This window comes from Euprymna scolopes, chromosome 6 (genome assembly GCF_053919585.1).
Source record: "Euprymna scolopes isolate OS-2025 chromosome 6, ASM5391958v1, whole genome shotgun sequence".
NCBI lineage: Eukaryota > Metazoa > Mollusca > Cephalopoda > Sepiida > Sepiolidae > Euprymna > Euprymna scolopes.
The window spans coordinates 25,253,701-25,276,953 of NC_136487.1; the positions used below are offsets into that span (position 1 = coordinate 25,253,701).

The 23,253-nt window shown below is 32.2% G+C and overlaps 1 protein-coding gene across 2 annotated transcripts in view; it reads right to left on the minus strand.

Annotated features, from left to right (window-relative positions):
* Positions 1 to 23,253, minus strand: part of LOC145277572 (uncharacterized) — a 272,319-nt gene that overhangs the window by 45,099 nt on the left and 203,967 nt on the right. The window contains exon 1 of one of the 2 annotated variants that reach the window (XM_080129064.1): positions 7,228 to 7,516. The exons of the other annotated variant lie outside the window; for it this stretch is intronic. The gene's annotated coding sequence lies outside the window, so the exon portion shown is untranslated. Of the gene's footprint in view, positions 1 to 7,227; positions 7,517 to 23,253 lie in introns of those variants that run through there. 2 annotated transcript variants of the gene reach the window in all.

Genomic DNA, 23,253 nt, shown 5'->3' on the forward strand with positions numbered 1-23,253 from the left:
CAAGATTCCCTGAATTCCAATTTCTTCTTAAGTCCTCTTAAGCTTAAATTTAAGACATTTTCTAGAATCAAAATCAAGTGAAATCAGAATAAGTATTCTAGATAAGATTTTGATATATTTTGATTATTAAGATGACATAAAAGCTGTAAAAATTGTCCTGTTTCAAGTAATTCATTTTACGGATATTCTTTTGGTAATTTCATAAAATTTAAGAGGTAAATTTAAATGCATTTATACAAATTAAAAAGAAAAGCAAAAAAATATGTGCATCTTGTCAGATATGTGTAAAACAACTTTATCTAAAGTAAATTATTTCTTTCCAATAAATTCCATATATAGGCCATTCTAAAGTGAAATTGGCCAGAACTTTAATAAAAATAGAGATGCTCATGTTTCGAAATGTTTTTACATGAGGAATGATATTTTGTATTATTCGAATTATTATTCTAATATTGAAGGTTAATCTCACAATGTTCCAGTTGACGTAACCGTCAGTGTTTTCAGTTGCATCATGTCAAACTGGGGAATCTATTCTCAACTGAACGATTTATTTAGTCTATGAGGGTAGATTTTTCTCATTCTTGCAACCATGACAGAATAAGTTTTAAATAATTATTTCATTCTTAGTCAATATCGCCTCTAGTGAGGATTGAACCATCAACGTTTAGAGGAACGTCACTTGACATCTTTATCTTGTCCTGGATATGACCTTAAACTATATCCGATGGTGAGGCCCCAGCTTGCGGGCTTTAGGGAGTGCGGAGCCACCCTTTAATTGCCATTGCTCGCAGGTCCATTCTGACCCAGACTGGTAGTACCTGTTAGGGTCCCAACTATGGGTTAAATAGAAACCGACTTAAAAAAACAAATATACTCTATTAAAAAATTGTTCTTCAAAATCACTGGATTCGGCATTAAATAACCTGAAAAGGGTTGATATGCCGTAAAACAAAAACAACCAACCAACCAACATCTTTATCTGCTGGGCCAACTGCCCCTATTGTTTTTGTTGTAACATGTTATGGACAATATCTCTATACTTTGCTACAATTTATTTAAAAACCGAATTCCGTTAGGTAAATAACTAATTTTAGGTTTAATATGAAAAGAGTTGGCAATTTTACAACTAAAACTATTTCTTCTCTTCTGTATAAATTTAAAAAATGATTAATAAAATGACTTCACTGCATAGAAGATAACTGGTTAAATTAGTGAAATATTAAATTATTGAACGGACATTCTCACTACATGGGTCAACGGAGTTGGTAGTCATTTTATTTTTTTTTTAAGATAACACTTTTACAAAACTTATGCAAAACAGCTTTTTTTTACAACCTCAACTAAGTCTTATAAAAACTCAAATTATTAGCTCAAAATAATGCATTAAAAATCCCATACATACGAGTCCATTTTAAGAAAGTTAACATTGAAATTAGACAAGATATTTAATTTCTGTTTTATAAGAATGGATTGTAAAATGGTCAACATCAAGGAGGAGGAAGAGGTAGTTTGAGATGTGGTTGTACCAGTAAACATTCGCCCACACAAATATCTTATAATTCCTGAGGACATGCTAGCCCCCATCCCCTCATAAACGCAATTCTAAAAAATTAATTTAATATTTTTATATTATTCAATCAAGACACTAGTCTTACAAAATCATTTTTGCAGGGTTTGATTTTTCGGTTATATCGAAGCGATTAATTCCCAAGTTTTGACTAATTTCCTCTGATTTTCCTAAAACAAATTAATAGTGTTAATTTGTTTGACTTTTGCAGATTTTTTTCAACTTTGAAAATATTAATTTGTTTTCTAATTTCTACAATTTTTTTTTTTAAGTTTCATTTTTTATTTTCCAAATATTAATAAATAATGAAATCAAATAGTGTTTACTAAATATATTCCCATCCGAACTAAGAGTGAACTAGCTTTAATATTAATTAAATAAAATTTAGTTTATTAGACATGTTATCATTCGACCAAGGGTAAACATGCTTTTAATAATTCGAAAAATAGAAAAAAAAAAAAAAAAAAAAAAATCAGAAAATAAATTAATATGATGAATTAATTGGGTTTGTATTACTGTACACATAGATTCGAAAAAGTTGTCAAAAAACAAATATATAACAAATAAATGTATTCAAAGGCAAGATAAGTTACTTTTCTACCTAACTGGATAATAGTAAGTTTGGGAAAAAGAGTTAAATAAAAAAATTATACAAAATACTGTTAAAAACCCACCGAATACATGTCAGCCTATTTCACAGTAACATATTGAGCGAGTTTCTAACAGTATTTTTGTTTTGTTTTTTTATTTATATCTCTTTCCTAAACTTACCGTGTCAAAGAGAGAGTCGGGCGCCATTTTTAATTTTCCAAAATATCGGTAAACAATATGTTTTTCGAGCTGAATAAACATGTTACATTAAATAAAAACACTAGAAAATTATCCAGTTAGGTAGAAAAGTAAACCCGATTAATTTTCTTTCACCACTAAAACTGGTCGATAAAATTTGACAGCCATCTTATGAAGTAATCGGTATTAAACAGAGATGTTAACAAATTTGAGTTTAAAATTTATCTTAATAAAAACGAATAGTCTCAATTTAATTCAACAAAAAAAATTATTGCAACCAAGTGAAAAAAGTAATTGAGACAGTTTGTTGGATATCATTTTGATGAAAAACTAGAATATTTATGAAAACAATGAACTCCAAAATAATTCATAAATATAAGGTTGATAATTTTCAGTTTGTAAATTTATATCGAAAATATATTTTCACGTTAATAAAAAATAAAACAAACGAACAAAAAAAAAATAAACAATCAAAAAAAATAAAGGAAGCAAGCAAACACAAAATAAAACAAACAAAAAAACGAGATAAAATAAAAACATGATATCGTCTCATCTTCTTCACAAATACAATCATCGTTCCTAATTGTACGAGAACAATTTTTTTTTTTCGAGATCGTCATCGCCATTTTAAAAACTAATAAAATGGGTTTGTATTACTGTACACAGATTGGAAAAAGTTGTCAAAAAACAGATATATAACAAATAAATGTTATCAAAGGTAGAAAAGTAACTTCTCTTGCCTAACTGGATAATTTTTTAGTGTTTTTATTTAATGCATGTTTTTTTTTTTTTTTTTTTTTACATAGGCATCACCACATTATCAAGGCCAAGAGGCCACTCAAGGATAAGGGTTACAGAGTGTACAGTAGAAATTGGACATTATAGTAATCATTAGTAATGAAAATTTGGTAAAGTTGATAACTTATATGGAACGGCTCATCAAGAACTTATTTACGTTAGACTTGAAGACAACCATATTGTAGTCAGCCGGAAAGCAGGAAAACGGAAGACAATTCCACAGGCGTGCAGTTCTAAGAAAAAAGCTTTGTTCATGGAATCTACGTTAAGGTTTAGGCACAGATAAAGAGTGGGGGGAATTATTGATAGTGTTTACAGCTAGACGAGTGTTTCTTGTGAAAGTTTGGCGAGGGGGGACCATAGATTGAAGCTCATTCGAACACTTTCCATGAAAATAACGATACATCAGAGACAAACTTGCAACATCTCTTCTGTGAGATAAAGGTTGTAAGGAAGAGAAAAGGACATCTCCTACGAGGCTACGAAGTCTATTTTGAACTCTATCAAGGCAGGCCAAGTCCTTTCTAGCAGCTCCCGCCCAGATGTGGCAACAGTATTCCATCCTTGGACGTACCTGGCTCTTATATAGATAGAGAATAGCATCAGCAGTGAGATATCTACCGGATCGATAGAAAGATCCCACCATTTTTCCAGCGGCCTTGGCAACAGATTTGATGTACGTGTTCCATTTAAGATCAGGAGTAATGGTCAAGCCAAGAAGTTTGTCAAAACTTGAGGCCTCCTGAAGACGAGAGCCATTCATTTCAATTGATGTCAGATGTGGATCAGAATGTTGATGATGTAAAGAGAGAAGCTTGGTTTTAGATGCATTAAAAGTAACCAGCCATTCTTTACCCCATTGTACTTCGTGCTCAAGATCAGAGGAGAGAGAATTGGAGAGAACTTGGTCGTTTAGTGTCTTAGATGTGCTACCATAAATGGTAGTATCGTCAGCATAGATGTCTACAAATGATGTAAGGATGTGATTTGGAAGATCATTAATGTAGATCAGGAAAAGAGTTGGGCCCAGGATGGACCCCTGAGGGACACCGGCATTAATACTGTGAGCTTCTGATTTTTGCCCCTCAACTACTACTCTTATGAACCTATCAGAAAGAAATGATTTAATAATTGAGAAGACATTTCCAGCAATACCATAGCTAGAGATCTTATGAAGTAAACCTTTATGCCATACCCTATCAAAGGCCTTAGATATGTCAAGAGCAATTGCCCTAGAAAGGTTGCCTCCGTCGAGAGATTTGCTAATCCTATGAGATATAACTGTAAGCACATCTGCTGTAGATCTAGCAGAACGGAAACCATATTGAGTGTCACTAAGAAGGTTATTTTTGTTGAGATGGTTGATTACTTCTGTATTTAATACAGATTCCAGCAACTTACTCATGACGCACAGGAGACTTATTGGCCTGTACTGAGAGGGAGATGAGCGATCACCTGAATTCTTAAATACAGGGCATACTGATGAGATTTTCCAGGGAGATGGGAAACTATTCTCCTTAAGACAACGTTTAAACAGTTTTTTAAGTATGGGCGCTAGTTCAGGTTGAAGTTTTTTGAGTACTATAATTGGAATACCGTCAGGGCCAGTTGCTTTACTGGAATCAAGGTTTTTGATTAGCTTGGCAACATCACGTACAGATATATGTATATCACATAGCGTGTTTTCTGATACAGGAGGAAATATTGGGGGTTGGCAGCCTTGATCGCAAAGGGTAGAATTAGCTGCAAAGTTCTTGACAAAGAGTTTGGCTTTGTCTGATGCTGACGAGATTACCTCAGGTCCATTGATAATAGTTGGGATGGAGCACACGCTTCTGTTCAGGATTCTGTTTGCTATTTGCCAAAACTGGTGGGAACCAAGCCGCTGCTCAGCTACTTTGGACTTAACAGATAGAGCATACAACTCTCTTGCATTCTTTATTACTTTCTTACAATGGTTGCTGGCAGTCCTGAAAGCGGCTTTAGTTTTCATACATCTATTACGTTGGAAACAGTGGAAAAAGTGATTTCTGTGCGCAATGGCAGCAGCACATTCTGGAGAGAACCATGGCTGGCTGTTAGGTTTTTGCTGAAACTTTTTCGAGGGTATGAAACGGTCAATACCTACAATTAACCATTCCGTCAGGTCTAATACTATAGAGGACACATCCTTTTTAAACATGGAATGCAGAGGTAGATCAGATATAAATGTACGGAAGCTATCCCAGTCAGCCTTAGTGTATCGATATACTGTACGATGGACAGGTACGTCTGGGGACTTATTACATTTCATTTTTATCTTAATTGATACAACAGAGTGGTCGGAAGAGCCAAGAGGCGACAGAACAGAAACGGAACATAGTTCAGGGCAAGTTGTGAGAAAAAGGTCTAGTAGGCCATCATTGTCGGGCACACGGGTGGGTTCCTGAACAATCTGAGTGAGGTCATAGGCAATGGAGAAATCATGACAGAACCTTTCCTCATAATCGGTCTTGTTAGAGTGGGTCAACCATTCGACATTGTGAACATTGAAGTCACCACATACGTGAATGTTAGCTGAAGGATAAGCAGATAAGACTTGGTCAATTTTCTTAGATATGCTTTGAAAGATAGTAACTCCGCTGTTATGGGGGCGATAGAGAGTAAATATAAATGCCGTAGTGTGAGCTAAAGCAACCCGGAAGCACATATAGGAAAGTTATCCCTAATATAGGCACAAATTCCATGCCCCTCGCGATCTTGGAGGTCAGATTTAGAAGTTAAGTTAGAGTATCCTTTAATTGTGAACTCTTCTAGGGAAATAGCCTGTCCAATGCCAGTTTCACTTAAAAATAAAAGGTCTGGTTTAGTCTCCTGTAATTGGGTTTCAACCTCTGGAAGGTTAGAACGTAGACCCCTGATGTTGGAGAAGGAGACATGGTAGTAGGAGTCTACGTTGGAAGTTGGAGATTCCGCTCAAAAAACTGTTTACCGATGATGTACTGGAAAATTTAAAATGGCACCGGACTCTCTGCTGAACACGGCAAGTTTAGGGAAAATAAATAAAACAATGCATATATATACAAAATACTGTTAGAAACTTGTTCAATATATGTTACCGTGACATAAGCTGACATATATTCGGTGGATTTATAACAGTATTTTATATATTTTTATTTTTAACTCATTTTCCCAAACTTACCGTGTTCAGAGTCTGGCGCCATTTTAAGTTTCCGAATACATCGTTAAACACTGTTTTTCGATCTGAATAAACATGTTACATTAAATAAAAACACTAGAAAATTATCCAGTTAGGTAGAAAAGTAACTTATCTTGCCTTTGATAACATTTATTTGTTATATATATATATATATATATATATATATATATATATATATACATATATATATTTTAAACCTTTTTCAATATATGTGTATAATAATACAAACAGAAAAAACTTTAATAAACGAATTAAATTAGTATTCAATAGGCATTGCCAAATGAATGTGAAAAAAATATGCATGTTTCCGTGACGTCAGATTTTTGTTAACTATACGAACTATGAAAAAGCAGAAGCGACTTAATGATTTTTTAAAACCTTTGTTTATGTTCTTCAAACTGCAATTAATAATTTATCTTTATTATAATTTTGTTTGGTTTTAAGATTTACACAGTTTAACGATTAATAATATAAACATTTGTATATTAAATATGAAATACGGTTCTACGAGTGTTTATTTTAGGTACCTACCTGCTTCCATATTTTGTTTGGTAAAGAGAGACAAACAAAATATTGAATTTGTTATTCAAATAAATTTTAAACTCGTCTGTGCTAAAATTTGTTTTTAATAAAAATTTAAAAAAAAAGTAGTGTTATGTTCAAACGGTTACCTCCTAAAATGGCTTGTAGAACAAATAAGGGAGCCTAGATTGGATTTTCTAACATGGTTTAAAAAAAAAAAAATGGATTTTCTAACATGGTTTAAAAAAAAAAAAAATGGATTTTCTAACATGGTTTTTTAAAAAAAAAGAAAAAAAAAGGAAAAAGTTTTATAAGCAATTTTATAAATTAACTTCTATTTAAATAAACTTACAAAATAAAAGCAATCGGGTACGTTTGTGGCGTAATATTCCGCGAACAGCACGAAAAACAGCAAGTGCTCAGAGCTAAAGACTTGTGAATTTGTGAAGGATTCTTTTCAGAAAAGACTAGGAACGAATAACGAAACGGAAGTGAACTCAGAAACGAATTTGATTGGATGACGAAAACATTTTCATTACGACAGGACCCGAAAAATCCAGATAGATTGTATCTATTCTGTACAAGTGAATAAAAAACAACACTTTAATTAAATGTGGAAATACGATTTAAAAATAGCGCGGATCACTCTCTGTATTAGCACCTATTTTTTTTTACAGTTGAAGAAAAACATAAAACTTTAATTAAACTTGGAAATACGATTTAAAAAATAGTGCGGATCAGTAAGTGCACTAGCACCCTTTATTTTCATTACTAGTATTTTATTTTGTTGGGGGCGGGTAGATTTTTTTTTCACACCGTTCGCTGTGTATTTCGAATAGTTTGTTTTTCTGATTTACTCGAAAAATAAAATTAGCTCAGTCGGAATGATAGAACCGACATGCACTTTAATACAGGCCAAAAGACCGGGTATTATTTATCCTTCTCTTTTCGCGGAGTCACAAGATTATTTGCATGTAGGGAATCCAACTCCCTCAGAAATTGTTGTGATCAGACTTATCGACATTCCTCAAAGAGGGTGTCTCATGCGACCGGCGATAAATCCGGAGGTGACGGTCTCAAATCAGGGAGGATGTCCATCCGAGACCGAACTGAGGCAAACACAATTCTAAAACAAAACTTAAAGGTAATGATATCAAAGGCTACTTAAGGAAAAGATTTACTTCAATAACAGACAATAATGTAGTTATGACGTCATAAGCACGTTTTTTGAAAGTCACATTTTCAGTGCCAGCAAGGAGTTCATTTTTTTTTTTTTTTGGGGTTTTGTCTGGATAGACTTCAACCTAACTACAAAAAAAGGAAAAAAAAAAAACCTTTAAGTAAACCTTAATGAGGTATATACTCTGCATGAAAAGGAGATGTTACATTCACATTCTAAAAATCACATAAATTCATCAAGTAGTTTTATTTTTATAAAGAAAATCATTTTGAAAATTAAAAGCGATTAATGTGAAATCGTTAGCATTACAAGTCTGATCTCGCAAACTTTAATTATTGTTGAGCTATCTGTTCTTGTTTCCCCCCCCCCAATATGGCGATGCGAGACTTTTTTATTTTCTAACACATAGAAGTTGATTTTCTTAGTTAAAAATAAAACTACCAATGTACGTAATTTTAGGAATATGACATCATTCCGTGACGGGTACGTACATCATAAAAATATTTCTGTATTTTTTCTTAGGTTGATTTACAGCCAATGACAAGAATACATTCAGAAAAAAATATTAAAATCATCTCTTTTGCCGACTCAAACAAATTTTAGAAAACACTCAAAGAAACGACGGATAAAAAAAAAAAAAATAAATTGCAAGATTTTATTTCAATTGACACTAAAACGGATTTTACTCAATTGACTGAAATATTGTCATTCTGGTTTTAAATAAATAAATTAAAAAAAAACATGAAAATTATATTCGAATTCATAGAATAGCCTTTAACTTTGAAACATTTTCCATCTATAAAAGAAAATATTTCTTTATGGAAATAATATTAAACTTACAAAATTTAACATTTTATAAAATTTTCTAACATACATCATAAACTTAGTGGAAGAAGAGCCATACTTAATTTTAAACAGGTTACAAAAAACGTTATATACCAAAGGCTCGTCCTCCATTTTCTGCACAACGGCATGCCTTACTGAGCTATACATTATATAATAATATAAAATACTTGGAGAAATTTCTATTGACACCTTTTTCTTTATTAGAAAAATTCAAAGAGTTAATGAGGAAGCAAATACAACAATAAAATCACTCTTGCAAAAAAAAAAAAAAAAAAATCTTTCTAAGGACTCTTATTGGTTGATGAAATGCATCTTCAAAAAGGAACACAATTTCATGGTGGAGAGTGTGTTGGTGCAAATGAAATAACAAGCTTCATAAGGAAATAATAATATTTATGATTATGAGTCTAAAAAAAAAACAAAAAACAAAACGTACCAATAGTTTTTAAAGTCTGTCATGAAGTAACAGTAAATGGTGGGTGGCTTTCTCAAAAAATCCTAAAATGTATTTTTCAATTGATAAATTCTGGATTTTTTACTCAGAGCTGTTGTTGCAGACGATCATTCAGCCAATGTAAACGAATACTTGATAAATTTGAGGGGAACAAAACACATGATATAACTCTTCCTTAATCTTCCCTCCAAAATATTTCTTTTTCTTCTGTTCATGTGTTTAAAATATAATAGTTTTCTGAACAAAAAGAAGTTTGTATTTCTTGCTTTTACATTTGAGAGCTCAAATATTGGTTTTTCTCTAAAGAGGGGTATTTTTTTTTTTTTTACACGGTGGTCACTACTTATCAAGACCCGGAAGCCACTCAGGGATAAGGGTTATTGCAAGTACAGTACGTTAGTGTGGAGAATTAATGAAGTGTCTAGCTAAGGGGGTGGTTCATCAGGAATTTGTTTACATTGGACTTGAAGACATCCAGGTTGTAGTCAGGTGGGAAGCAGGCAGACGGAACAGGGTTCCACAGGCGTTCATTTCTAAGAAAGAAGCTTTGGTCTGATTTACACAAAGAATTTAACTAAGATACCCTCCTAAATGTTAAATTATGCAAGGCACAAAAGCTAACATTAAAATGATAGCATCCTAGTGACAATAAACAAAATGTTAATTTAGCTGTTGCCATTTTCATGGGATAACTATTGCAGCTTGTGAGAACTGTTTTCCTAATCGAACTGACATGTCAAATTTTATTAAATTGATATCACATTGGTGGACAATAGCAAATTAAAAAAAAAAAAAATGCTATCACTAATTTTTAGAACAATTCAGTCATGATCTTATCTGATTGAAATCTTGGATACAAATTTTAGATTTTTACAAAGCAAATTTCAAAACCTTTTGTTAAAACTGAGAGAGAAAGATATGCTTATAGAACTTTTAGAGGAAGGGTATGAGTTTATTTTCATATGTAAATTTCGAATAGATTTTCTCAATTTCAACAGATGAGTGGTAATAAATTTTGGTGAGTATTTGGGAAGTATTGGGAGAATATTGACCTGCCTCATATATGTATGTATGTATGTATGTATAAATGGATGGATGTATGAACTTTTGAAGATGAAGATCTCAAGCCAATTAAAAAAAACATGAGTAGATTTTAAACATTTTAGCCCTGTCTGAAGCAAAAATAATAATGATAAAAAAAAAAAAAAAGAAGCTCTCTTTGTCACCAGACAACAAAGGTCCAGAATTTACAATTTTTGGATACATTATATAAAAAAAAAAAATTAAACATTTTCAATATTACTTGTTTAGATTGAACTATTGTTCCCCTAATCAGACTAAGCTTAAAAATTAACAGTATTTGGGAATCTCTAATTGTAGAAAAAACAAAAATAGTACACCCATAAAATTTCAGTGATGGAAAGGAGATAATCCACGTCAATCTATATAATTATAAAACTCAAATGACCCTGTAACGAGTGATGTAACCCACTTTCCGGTTTACGACATCTGGTTGCGCATGCGCGCATAAACATTAACCCATAACAATGTAAACAAATAAACACAAATTGCTTCTTTTGCAGATTTTGACCGGCACACTGAAATATTAACGTTATTATTTCAAAATTATTATTTAACATGGGAGGAGTGGGATGTTTTGCAACTATTCTTTATTACAACTATACTGTCGCTATTTTCTTACAACTAAGCAACTTTAACCCGTTGACAAAGTTGTAGTAAAGCCAAGACTACTACTACTACTACTACTACTACTACTACTACTACTACTACTCTCTATCCGTTCCTTTTCTTTCCTTCCTTCCTTCTTTTTTTTTATTTTTGTTTACATTTCTAGATACAAAATAGTTGTGTGAGAACGGTGAATTTGTTGACACATTTACTAATCTGTTTCAATATTAATTTTATTTTATTTATTTAGGTTTTAATTTCTTGCTTCAGGTTTTATTAATTATTTTTTTTTAGATTTTAAGTTTTTATAACTTGGTTAAAGGATTCCAATATGGGTTTTTCATTCTTATATTTCTCATCGGTAGGTTCATGTGCGTTTTTGCTGTTAAATGACTTTCGTTGGTGTTTGATTCGTAAGAAAATTATGTTTGATTTTCGATTTTTGAGCAATTACTCGGAAAAATAGGTAACTTTACATGAATAGGGAGGATTTTTTTCTCATGTTTCAGTGATCCGTCCGTGATTTTTCATTTTAATATACTTTCATAGAAATGTTTCTGTTATGTCAAAAAAAAAACCCAACTATTTTCTTTACTTCACAAATGTCACGCTCATACATGAATTCCATAGTTAATATAACATACTGACCCAACGGGTCACGGGTAGTCTAGTTTTTACTAGAGTTTCCTCCCTTTGTTCAATCTATTTTTTTCACACATACGAAACCATGGCCAAAAACAGAAAACAACTCCAAGTATATGAAAATATATACGGGGTCAGTTTTTCCTTTCTTTTCCAAGACAATAACCAACATGCCTGACGACGATCAAAGGCTACACCAACCGAAACATTATACAAATAACACTCAAAATGAGAACAATAATCCGATCAAAACAAGTAATATAATCAGCACTCATCTCAAAAATTGAGATCTGTGAACATTTTCAATGGAAAATGAGTTCTCTAATCATGGTAATCAATGATAGTGATGAGGTTACAAATAAGGAATACTTTGATTTATCGATGAGGTCTTAATGTTCCATCTAGACAAATGGCAGTTTTTTTTTTATACTTGTTTGCTATCTTTGAATAAGCATATCAATTTATAGTAAAAATCATGAATCCACAACAAGAGTGCCTGCAGAAGAAGTCTTCAGAATACATTTTTTTTTTTTACATGGTAGTCACCACTTATCAAGCCCTGGAAGCCACTCGGGGATAAGGGTTATTGCATGTAAAGTAATCTATGGGATAATATAATATCGTTAGTAATTGAGATTTGATGTGTTGCCATAGATTGTCCTGTCATCAGCATAGATGTCAACGAATGATTTAAGTATGTGTTTTGGGAGATCATTGATGTGGATCAGGAAGAGATTTGGGCTCAGGATGGACCCCTGAGGGACTCCAGCATTAATACTGTGGGCTTCTGATTTCTGCCCATCAACCACTACTATCAGAGATTTAATAATTGAGAAAACATTTTCAGCTATACCGTAGCTGGAAATCTTGTGAAGTAGGCCTTTATGCCATACTTTATCGAAGGCCTTTGATATGTCAAGAGCAATTGCTATAGAAAGGAAGCCTTTGTCAAGAGATTCACTAATCCTATGCAATAACCGTTAGCCCATCTGCTGTAGATCTAGCAGAATGGAAACCATATTGTATGTCACTAAGAAGATTATTTCTGCTGAGGTGGTTGACTACTTCTTTATTTAATATGGATTCCAGCAACTTACTCATAACACACAGGAGACTTATAGGTCTGTACTGAGAGGGAGATGACCTATCATCTTAATTCTTTAATACAGGCATACTGATGAGGTTTTCCATGGTATTGGGAAGCAATTCTTCTTAAGACAAACAGCTTAAACAGTTTTGTAAGTATGGGAGCAAGTTCTGGTTGAATCTTTTTCAACACTATAATTGGAATCCTGTCAGGGTCAGTTGTATTACTGGAATCAAGATTCTTGATTAGCTTGGTGACATTACGCACAGATATTTGTATGTTGCATAGCGTGTTGTCTGTTATAGGAGGAAATATGGGGAGTTGATGGCCTTCGTCGCATAGGGTAGAATTAGCAGCAAAGTTCTTGGTAAATAGTTTGGCTTTGTCTGATGCTAACGAGATGACCTCAGGTCCATTGATGAGGGTTGGGATAGAACGAACGTTTCTGTTCAGGATCCTGTTTGCCATTTGCCAAAACTGGTGGGAACCAAGCCACTGCTCAGCTATTTTGGATTTAACAGATTGAGCATATAGCTCTCTTGCATTTTGTATTACTCTTTTACAGTGGTTGTTGGCAGCCCTGAAAGCAGCTTTAGTCTCAGTACATCTATTACATTGGTAGCTATGGAAAAAGTGATTTCTGTGCATGATGGCAGCAGCATATTCTGGAGCGACCATGGCTGGCTGTTAGGTTTTTGTTGGAATTTTTTGGATAGTATGACTCGGTCTATACCTACAATTAACCATTAAGACAGGTTTGATACTATAGAGGACACATTCTTTTTAAAGATGGAATGTAGAGGTAGATCAGATATAAATGTACAGAAGCTATCCCAGTCAGCCATAGAGTATCGATATACTGTAGGGTGGAGAGGTATGTCTGAAGACTTATTACATTTCATTTTTATCTTAACTGATACAACCGAGTGGTCGGAAGATCCCAGATGAGATAGAACGGAACATGAACATAGCTCAGGGGAAGTTGTGAAAAAAAAAAGTCTAGAAAGCTTGCATATTGACCGGTAGTATTGGGCACACAGGTGGGTTCATGAACAATCTAAGTGAGGTCATAGACAATGGAGAAATCATGACAGAACATCCCCTCGTCATCTGTCTTATTTGAGTGGGTCAGCCATTCCACATTGTGGACATTGAAGTCACCACAGATGTGAATGTTAGCCGAAGGATGAGCAGACAGGATGTAATCAATTTTCTCAGATATACCCTTGAAGATAGTAACTCCGCTGTTGTGGAGACGATAGAGGGCAAATATAAATGCGGTGGTGTAAGCAAGTTCAACCCAGAAGCACATATAAGGCAAATTAGGGTCTTCTCTGGAGATATCTCTACCACACGGGAAGCCATCTTTAATGTAGGCACATATTCCATGCCCATGGCGATCTTGGGGGGCAGATTTAGACGTTAAGTTAGAGTATCCTTTTATTATGAACTCATCTAGGGAAGTGGTTGGCCCAATGCCAGTTTCAGTTAGGAACAATATGTCCGGTTTTGTCTCCTGCAATTGCGTTCAACCTCTGGAAAGTTGGAACATAGACCTCTGATGTTGGAGAAAGAGACATGATAGTAGAGGTCTACATAGGAGGATAGGATTTTAGGTTTATTAGTGTATTTTTTTTTTTTTTTGAGATATTTTATGATGAGGTTTTGGGATTTGTGGAACAGGTCGACAGACTTGGTTAGAGCAGGATAAAGAGGGAAAGTAAGAGAGAAAAAGCCAGGTTTTTTTTTATATAGCACATGATAGGGTAAAGCCATAATTATCCACTAGTATGGCATCGAGAGGCCCCACCAGAAACTACTACATGGTACAGATCCATTCACCAAATGGCAATACAGCAGCCCAGTACTTTGCATCTGCTGAAAGGACAGCCTCCTTATTGGTTAATCCAAGGTTCAGGTCCCTGACTATCAGCCGGATAACGTCAGCCCAGATGAAGCGTTTACCTCCAGCATCCTTACTAGTGACATGGACACAAGGATAGACATAGAAACAGAAAATTTCCAACATTTCAGGCTAATGTTCACGCAAGTACTGCCGACCTAGACATCCTCCAAAAGAAAAGTTTACATGTAAAAACACATTGAAAAGGCACTTAATTTAGCAATAAAATTTGTTATAAATATATTTTTCTACAACAAAAGAATTCATCAGATGAAGTCCGAAATAATACTATGGAATACTTTTTAAATAACCAAAAGTGCAAAGAAAATTAATTGTAAAGAGAAAATGTTAAGTTCTTTTTATTTATGTTTTTGTATTACAGCATAATTTTTCTTATTAATATTTGTTTAAAATATTTTATTAATAATTTTCTGGAAAACAAAACCCATATATCTATTTTTACAGTTTAAAATTTTTTTTCAGATAATATGAACTTGAATAGACAAAAAAATCAGCCTGTAAATGTGAGCTACTGGGCCATATTTATGAGTGTACCAGTGCAAGTCCAAAAATTAAACTATTAAAAAAAAAAAAAAAAAAAATGAAAAAAAAAAAAAGTACATAAAATTTTTTATGATGTATGTACTCATCATGGAACGGAAATACCTTATTCCAAAAATCACATAAATTGATCAAGTATTTTTTTTTTACCTAAAGAAATCAAATTTTATGAGGAAGTGAGAACTGTATTTAGGCCACATCTGGGCTGATGCATCTATCGCTAGTCTCTCACTCTTAGAGTCTCATAAAAAGTCTCAAATCTAATAAGTCCTGCACCGTCAGCCAAGATCCAGCCCCTGTCCCATCGCCACAATGTTGTATCCTAGTGTTTGTTTTACAAGTACATTAACGGAATGTGCTCAGAGGAACTCTTAGCATTTGTGCCCACTCGACATTCATATTCCTGACTAATCTAACAATTAGCAAAATCCTACCCCTTCACTCTTGGGGTCTCTAGATGCTTTAAAACCTACTACTCTGATTTGACGGATACAATCTCCTGCCATTCAGCTACTATTTGGTGAAAACATTTTTAAAAGAATTGGGCAAAATTTGCGATAAAAGAAATAAGACAGCTACTCCTATGATGCCAGGTTAAACAAAGCTAAGAGGGAAAGATAACAATACCAATACTATATACGGCATGAAAGGAACTGAAATCTTAGTAGGATCTCTATCATGTTAGTAATTATAGGAACACTAGCTGTACCCTGCCACGTGTTGCTGTGACTCAATTTGGTGTAACAGCAAAATCCCCATATTAAGAACGGCATATTAAAAATGGCTTTTGGAATGAATACCACAGTTCTCCCCATGTTAAGACTTTTTTTTTTGTAATAAATTATTAGTTAAAAGCACAGAATAGTTACCAAACACCATCCCCTCCCCATGGTAAGAATGGCTAAAGAAAATAACGGTTTTCTTTGTAGAAACGTATCTGTATGTCACCTAAAAATTTCTTTATTGAAGGAAAAGCATTCATATTTTTTTTTTTTTATAAAAATCAACTTCTTGGGGGGGGGGGAAAAAAAAAAAAAAAAAAAAAAAAGCTTTAACCTAACAATTTATGGTAAGAAAAAAGCAAAACCCCAACAATCAACTGACATATAATGTCGCAATATTTTTTTTTTTTTTTGCAGATTTGCTGTTTAGTTGTATAAATAGCCTATTATCAAAAAAAAAAAAAAAAAAAAAAAGGGACACGTTGGGTCGTCGCCAGAATATATCCATAAGTTTGTTTATGTATAATTTATTTTAGATTAACCCACATTGTTTAAAAATAAAAGGATTAAATCGGTTTTATTTTATAATTTATTATTGTTTTATAATTTAACATTTAAAACATTAAACAATACAAAAAATACGTTGTTTAACAAATAAAAATGAAAAATAACAAAAAAAGAAGTTTTTAAACGATTAAATGCGTTTTATTTTATAATGTAAAATTTCTATTTTATAATTTAAAGTTTAAAAACATTGAACAATACAAATAAGATTTTGGTTTGATTTTACGTTTTATATTGTACTCGGATGCATATGATGACGCGTCTCCACAATAATTCAATGTTTAACTTCATCTTTCAGTATTTCTTTTCGAGAACAAAACTTATAGTTTAAAAATAAAACACATTTAATCGTTTTAAAACTTCATCTTTTATTATTTGTTTTATTTGTTAAACAACGTTGTTAATTTTAATTAAATTTTAATCACAGGATTATATTTTCAATAATCACGTAAATATAAACAAACTTTCTGTTTACGATATATGTACATCGGTGTCGACTCTACGTGTCCCTTTTTTGATAATAGGGTTGGTGGCTATTTGTACAACTAAACGGCAAATCTGCCTTTTTTTTTTTTTATAATTTCACGCTATTTTATTGTTTAATAATAAATTGTTAGCTGAAAGCACAATATAGTTACAAAACACCCTCTCCTCGCCAATGTAAAAAATAAAAAAAAAAGTTATTATTTCAACACGATGCGAAAAATGCATAATAAACTGTACTTTCACCTAACAATTTGTAGTTTTAGTAATAAAAATAAAATTTTGGGTACTTATATATTTTTGTTACTGTACTGAAATAATAATGTTAATATTTTGAAAGGCATTCGTAACATGGGAAGGATAGTAAAAATAAAAAAAAATAGATATTGTGAAAGTTTAATTTAACCAAAAAAAAACTATGTAAAAATAGCTTCATATCAAAAATGCATAAGCACCAAAATGTGGTTTAATTTTACAGGAGATATTGTTCTAGAGTGCATACGATGGCAGATGGTAACCGTACTATATTTACATATATTTTTCTAAATATCTAATAAATGTAAGGTGGAAGTACAAAATAGTTAGAAAACACCCTCACCTACTCCGTAAGAATGGTTTTCCAAATAACGATATATTTCAGCACGGCACCAAAACTACATAAGAACCGAAAATTTTATTTTTATTGGTCAATGTTTGTCATTCTAAATAAAACGAAACACATGTAATCATTTCAAAACTTCATCTTGCAGTTTATTTTTTTTAATTTGTTAAGCACATGATCACATTTCAATAAGTATGTTATTATATTTTACTCATTTAAAGGTTGTAAAACATAAACAAACTTTTGCTCGATACGGGTGACGACTTTTAAAAGTCCCTTTTAGTGATTACCTGGTGTGAGGATATATGTACAACTAAATCCGGTATTACTTTAAGGCCTGTCTCGCGTTTGTATATAAGAAAATAATGCTTTGTAGATTTATTTCGGTGTGCTGAAAACGAATCTGCAGGCTGTTTCCATCGCAAAAAAAAAAAGTAGTTTTCATACGAAGAAATTACGTTTTCGAAAAGTGGGTGATCACTTTGCGATGTAAATGTAATTTGGAATGAGCACCCACTTTTTGGCCACGTGAGAGAGCGGCATTTTTTGTGTGTTTATTTTTGTTTCATTTCCTGGGACTATTTTCCATTTCACAGCCCTAGCAATCGTTTACGCTATGTGCGAGAATAAATGAAGGCTGGTAAATATGCACTCGCATACCGAACTGCCTTGTCCAAAAAACCTTATATGCAATAAACACAAAAGAAAATGCCCCCTCTCTCTCTCAGGTGGCCAGAAAGTGGGTGCTCATGTTAAGTTAAATTTACATGGAAAAGTGATCACCCAGTTTTCGGAAAAATAAATTCCTCATATCATGTAAAGTATTTTTCGCGACGGAAATGGTTTACAGTTTCGTTTTTAGCACACCGAAATCTACAAAAAAATGTTTTGTTACATACGAACATGAGACGGGCCTTCGGGGGAGAAAAGTTTGCATGTAAAACCGAAAATGAAGTCAATAGAAGAAAAAAAATAGATGCCATTTATTTTCGGAAAAAACTAAACAATCAAAACGTTATAAAAGTTAAGATGGACAAATGAATCTAAAAGTAAAAAATAGGGATTTTTTTTGTACTTATCGATTCAACAGATATTGAAATATTGTAAATCCGAAGGCATCAACTCATGGTGCATGGGTAAAAATAGTTCCGCATTTACTGAAAATATTTTTTTATTTTATTTAAATTATAATTTCTGTGTTACTATTTTAACGATTTTTAGAAAAAAAAAGATTATTATAGTCAGAATCGTTATGTTTCGTCATTTCAAAATGGTAAACCAGAAGTATATTTGCTAATCGGCTTGGATAAAATCGGAAATTTTTCCCGACGAATAAAAGTTGTTTTTTTTTTAATAAGGTAATATTTACTTTTTAATATTTAAAAACACAGTTAGATGATAAAGATTCACTGTTATAAAATTTCACAGAAAACGGGATTGTAAATTTCTAGTTAATCGATTTGAAATAAACCAGACGTTCCATTTTTATATATATAGATTTGGACATGTGAAAAAAAATTTCAAAAACTACCTGCAAAATACACCCGGTGAACTAAGTTCAAACGAGATTAAAATAGTTTTCCATCTAAAAAAGAATATATGAGACAGTGGGTAAATGTTTGGTAAAATGATAAAAACCGATTGATAGTTCTTATTTTTTAAACAATACATATTTTTTTTTTTTACTCTTTAACATAAAAAAAAATAACCCCTATTATTTAAAAATAAAAATTTAAGTAAACATAACGTTGTAAAAATTGTATGATGTGTGTATATATATATATATATATATATATATATATATATATATATATATACACACACAGGGTAACCCCCCCAAAAACGTGATATTTCCATTATTTATTAACGGATTGCCCTTATTTTACATGGCATAGCAGAATCAACGACCATGAGTACACCAAGACCCCAGTGGGAGCTGGGACAAAGAATACACTGTGTTAAATTTCTTTTGAGCAAAACACTAAGAAACACGGCCTAATTAGAGTTGGGACCCGTTTTTTGGGGGGGGGGTCACCATATATATATATATATATATATATTTAAATAAGGGAGTAGTCACCAACAATGTATTTTTTAACATTATTTTATTATTCCGTGTCTTGGTTTTTTATTGAGAATTATGTTTGGCTCATTGTAATAATGTTTTTAAGTCATTGAAATCGTTTTTACGCGCGTTTCAGACGTTCTGTGAAGCGTCCTCGTCATATACATATGTGAAGAACATCAGTTTTCATGCCTTCTTTTAAAATTACGATAGTTTTATTCAACATCGTTTCTTGAAATAACGTTTTACTTTTCTTTTGTTGAAAAGATATTTTAAAATTTCGCCATATTGAATATGACGAAATTAAAAAAAAAATCGTTTGGGCCTTAAGGGTTGGATGGAGTGGTATCAAGTAAACAAAACTAACAAGTCGTTATCTTTATTTTTTGATTTTTAAAACTCACAAGTTTCCATAAAAAACAATATTTCACTGTGATTTACATTATTTTATTGATAATAGACTCATCTTGATTTTTTTCACCAGAAACATATCCGCGATCGCATCTGACATTTTTTTTAGGAAAACTGTATATATACATTTTTTTAATTATTGGCTTTGCATTTTTTCAGCCGTCATTATCTATACAAAGATACAATAAGACGTGACAAGAGGATACAAATGTTATCTCGAAAAATGTTCAAGTTAACAATAAAACCAACGAGAAAAGCGTATTATTTAAAAAAAAAAAAAAAAAACTTATATAAGTTTTTCGATCAGCCAATGATGAAAGACAACCAATTTAAAAATCGGAGAATCAGTCAATTTATCGACTTCGTACGTGAGATATTGTGACACACATTTGGTTTGTAATATGTCGGATATCAACCATTCCAAAATGGCTACGTTAGACCGGAGGGAAAATGGTGAATCAGAAGAGGCGGCTCGATGTCTGCAGCAAAGAGTCTCAGATAAAAGTTAGCATTATACTTTGTTTTTTGCATAAAATAAAATCTTATAGTTTCGTTATTTTGAATTTGTTTTTAGTATCATAAAAGATATATTACTTTCTTTTCATTACTATTATTTTATTATTTTGTTGGGGCGGGTAGATGAACTTGTAGCATTTGTGCCCACTCGACATTCATACTCCTGATTAACCTAAGTAGCAAAATCATACCCCTTCACTATTGGGATCCCTAGATGCCGTAAACCCTACTACTCTGATTTGAAGGATACAATCTCCAAACGTTCAGCTACTATTTGGGAAAAACATTTTTAGAAGAGCTGGAAAAAATTTCTGATATGGAAAATAGGACACTTAGTCCTATGATGCCGGGTTAAACAACACTGAGAGGGAAAAGATAACACAATACCAATATTATATGCGGCATGAAAGGAACTGAAATCTTAGTAAGATCTCTATTATGTTAGTAATTATAGGAGCACTTGGACATATGAAAAAGTATTTAAAAAACTATGTGCAAAATATACCCGGTGAACTAAGTTCAAGCGAGATTAAAATAGTCTCCGTTTTAAGGCACGGTTACTATCTTAAAAAGAATCTATGAGATATTGGGTAAATGTTTGGCAAAAGGATAAGAAAAACCGATTAATACTTATTTTTTAAACAATCCATATTTAATTTCTTTTTAATCTTTAATATAAAAGAATGACCCCTATTATTTAAAAATAAAAACAATTCTCGATATTTAAAATTAAAAATTTAAGTGAACATAACGTTGTAAAAATTGTGTGTGTGTGTGTGTATATATATATATATATATATATATATATATATAAAGGCTATCAGTTTCCATGCCTTCTTTTAAAATTACGATGTAGTTTTATACAGCATCGTTTCTTTCACTTTTCTCTTGTTGAAACGATCTTTTAAAATTTCGCCATATTGAATATGACGAAATAAAAAAACACACACACACACAAATCGTTTGGGCCTTAATGGTTGGATGGAAGCGGTATCAAGTAAATATTAAAACAAAGAAATCGTTATTTACATTATAATCCATCTTTAGTTTTGATTTTTAAAATTCATTAAAATTTCCATAAAAAGAATATTTCCCTGTGATTTACATTATTTTATTGATAATAGCCTCATCTTGATTTTCATCGCCAGAAACTTATATTTGCGATCGCATCCAAGATTTTTAAGAAAAATTATATATATAATTATTGGCTTTGCATTTTTTATTTTCAGCCGTCATTATCTATATAAAGATACAAGACGTGACAAGAGGATACAATTCTATCTTGAAAAAATGTTCAAGTTAACAATAAAACCAATGAGAAAATCGTATTATTTTAGAAAACTTGTTAAATTAAATCTCTCGATCCGCCAATGATGAAAGACAACCAATTTAAAAATCGGAGAATCAGTCAATTTATCGACTTCGTACGCGAGATATTGTGACATAAATCTGGTTTTTAATATGGCGGATATCAATCCATTCCAAAATGACTACGCCTTGGCCGTAGGGGAAATGGTGAATCAGAAGAGGCGGCTCGAAGTCCGCAGCAAAAAGTCTCAGATAAAAGTTAGCATTATACTTTATTATTTGTTGCATAAAATAATATAGAAAATGTTATTGTTTCGTTATTTGTAATTTGTTTTTAGTATTATAAAAGATATTTATTTTCGTTACTATTATTTTATTATTTTGTTGGGGGCGGGTAGATTTTTTTTTCATTTCAAACCGTTCGCTTTCTATTTCGAGTAGTTTGTTTTTCTGATTTACTCGAAAAATAAAATGAGCTTAGTCGGAAAAGCCATCTCCACCTCCGAGAGAACAGACATGCACTTTTAATACAGGCCAAAAGACCGGGTATTATTTATCCTTCTCTTTCCGCAGAGTCACAAGGTTGTTTGCATGTAGGGAATCCAGCTGCTTCAGAAATTGTGATCAGACTTATCGACATTCCTCAAAGAGGGTGTCTCATGCGACCGGCGAAAAATCCGGAGGTGAGGGTCTCAAATCATGGAGGATATCTGTCCGAGACCGAACAGAGGCATACACAATTCTAAAACAAACCCTAAAGATAATAATATCAAAGGCTACTTATTACAGGATAATTGGAGAGAATAATGAAAAGATTTACTTCAATAACAGACGATAATCTAGTTATGACGTCATAAACACGTTTTTTGAAAGTACAATTTTCAGTGTTGGCATTAAAAAAGCGAGCAACTATTTTCAAGAAGGTCTTTTTTTTTTCTCTCATACAGAATTCTACCTAATTAAAAAAAAAAAAACTTTAGGTAAACCTTAATAAAGTATATACTCTTCACGAAAAGGAGATGTTACATTCCAAAAATCGCGTGAATTGATCAAGTAGTTTTATTTTATAAAGAAAATAATTTTTAAATGACTTAAAGCGGTTAATGTGAAATCGTTAGCATTACAAGTCTGATCTCGCGAACTTTAATTATTGTTGAGTTATGTCTTTTTTTAAATTTTTTTTTTCAAGAAGGTGATATGAGACAATCTTTTTTTGCTAACTTATAGTGGTTGATTTTCTTAGTTAAAAAAAAAAAAAAAAAAAAAAAAAAACCACAAAAACCCACCCCCCAAACTACTTAACCAATATTAACCAATTTTACAAATATGACATCATTCCGTGACGG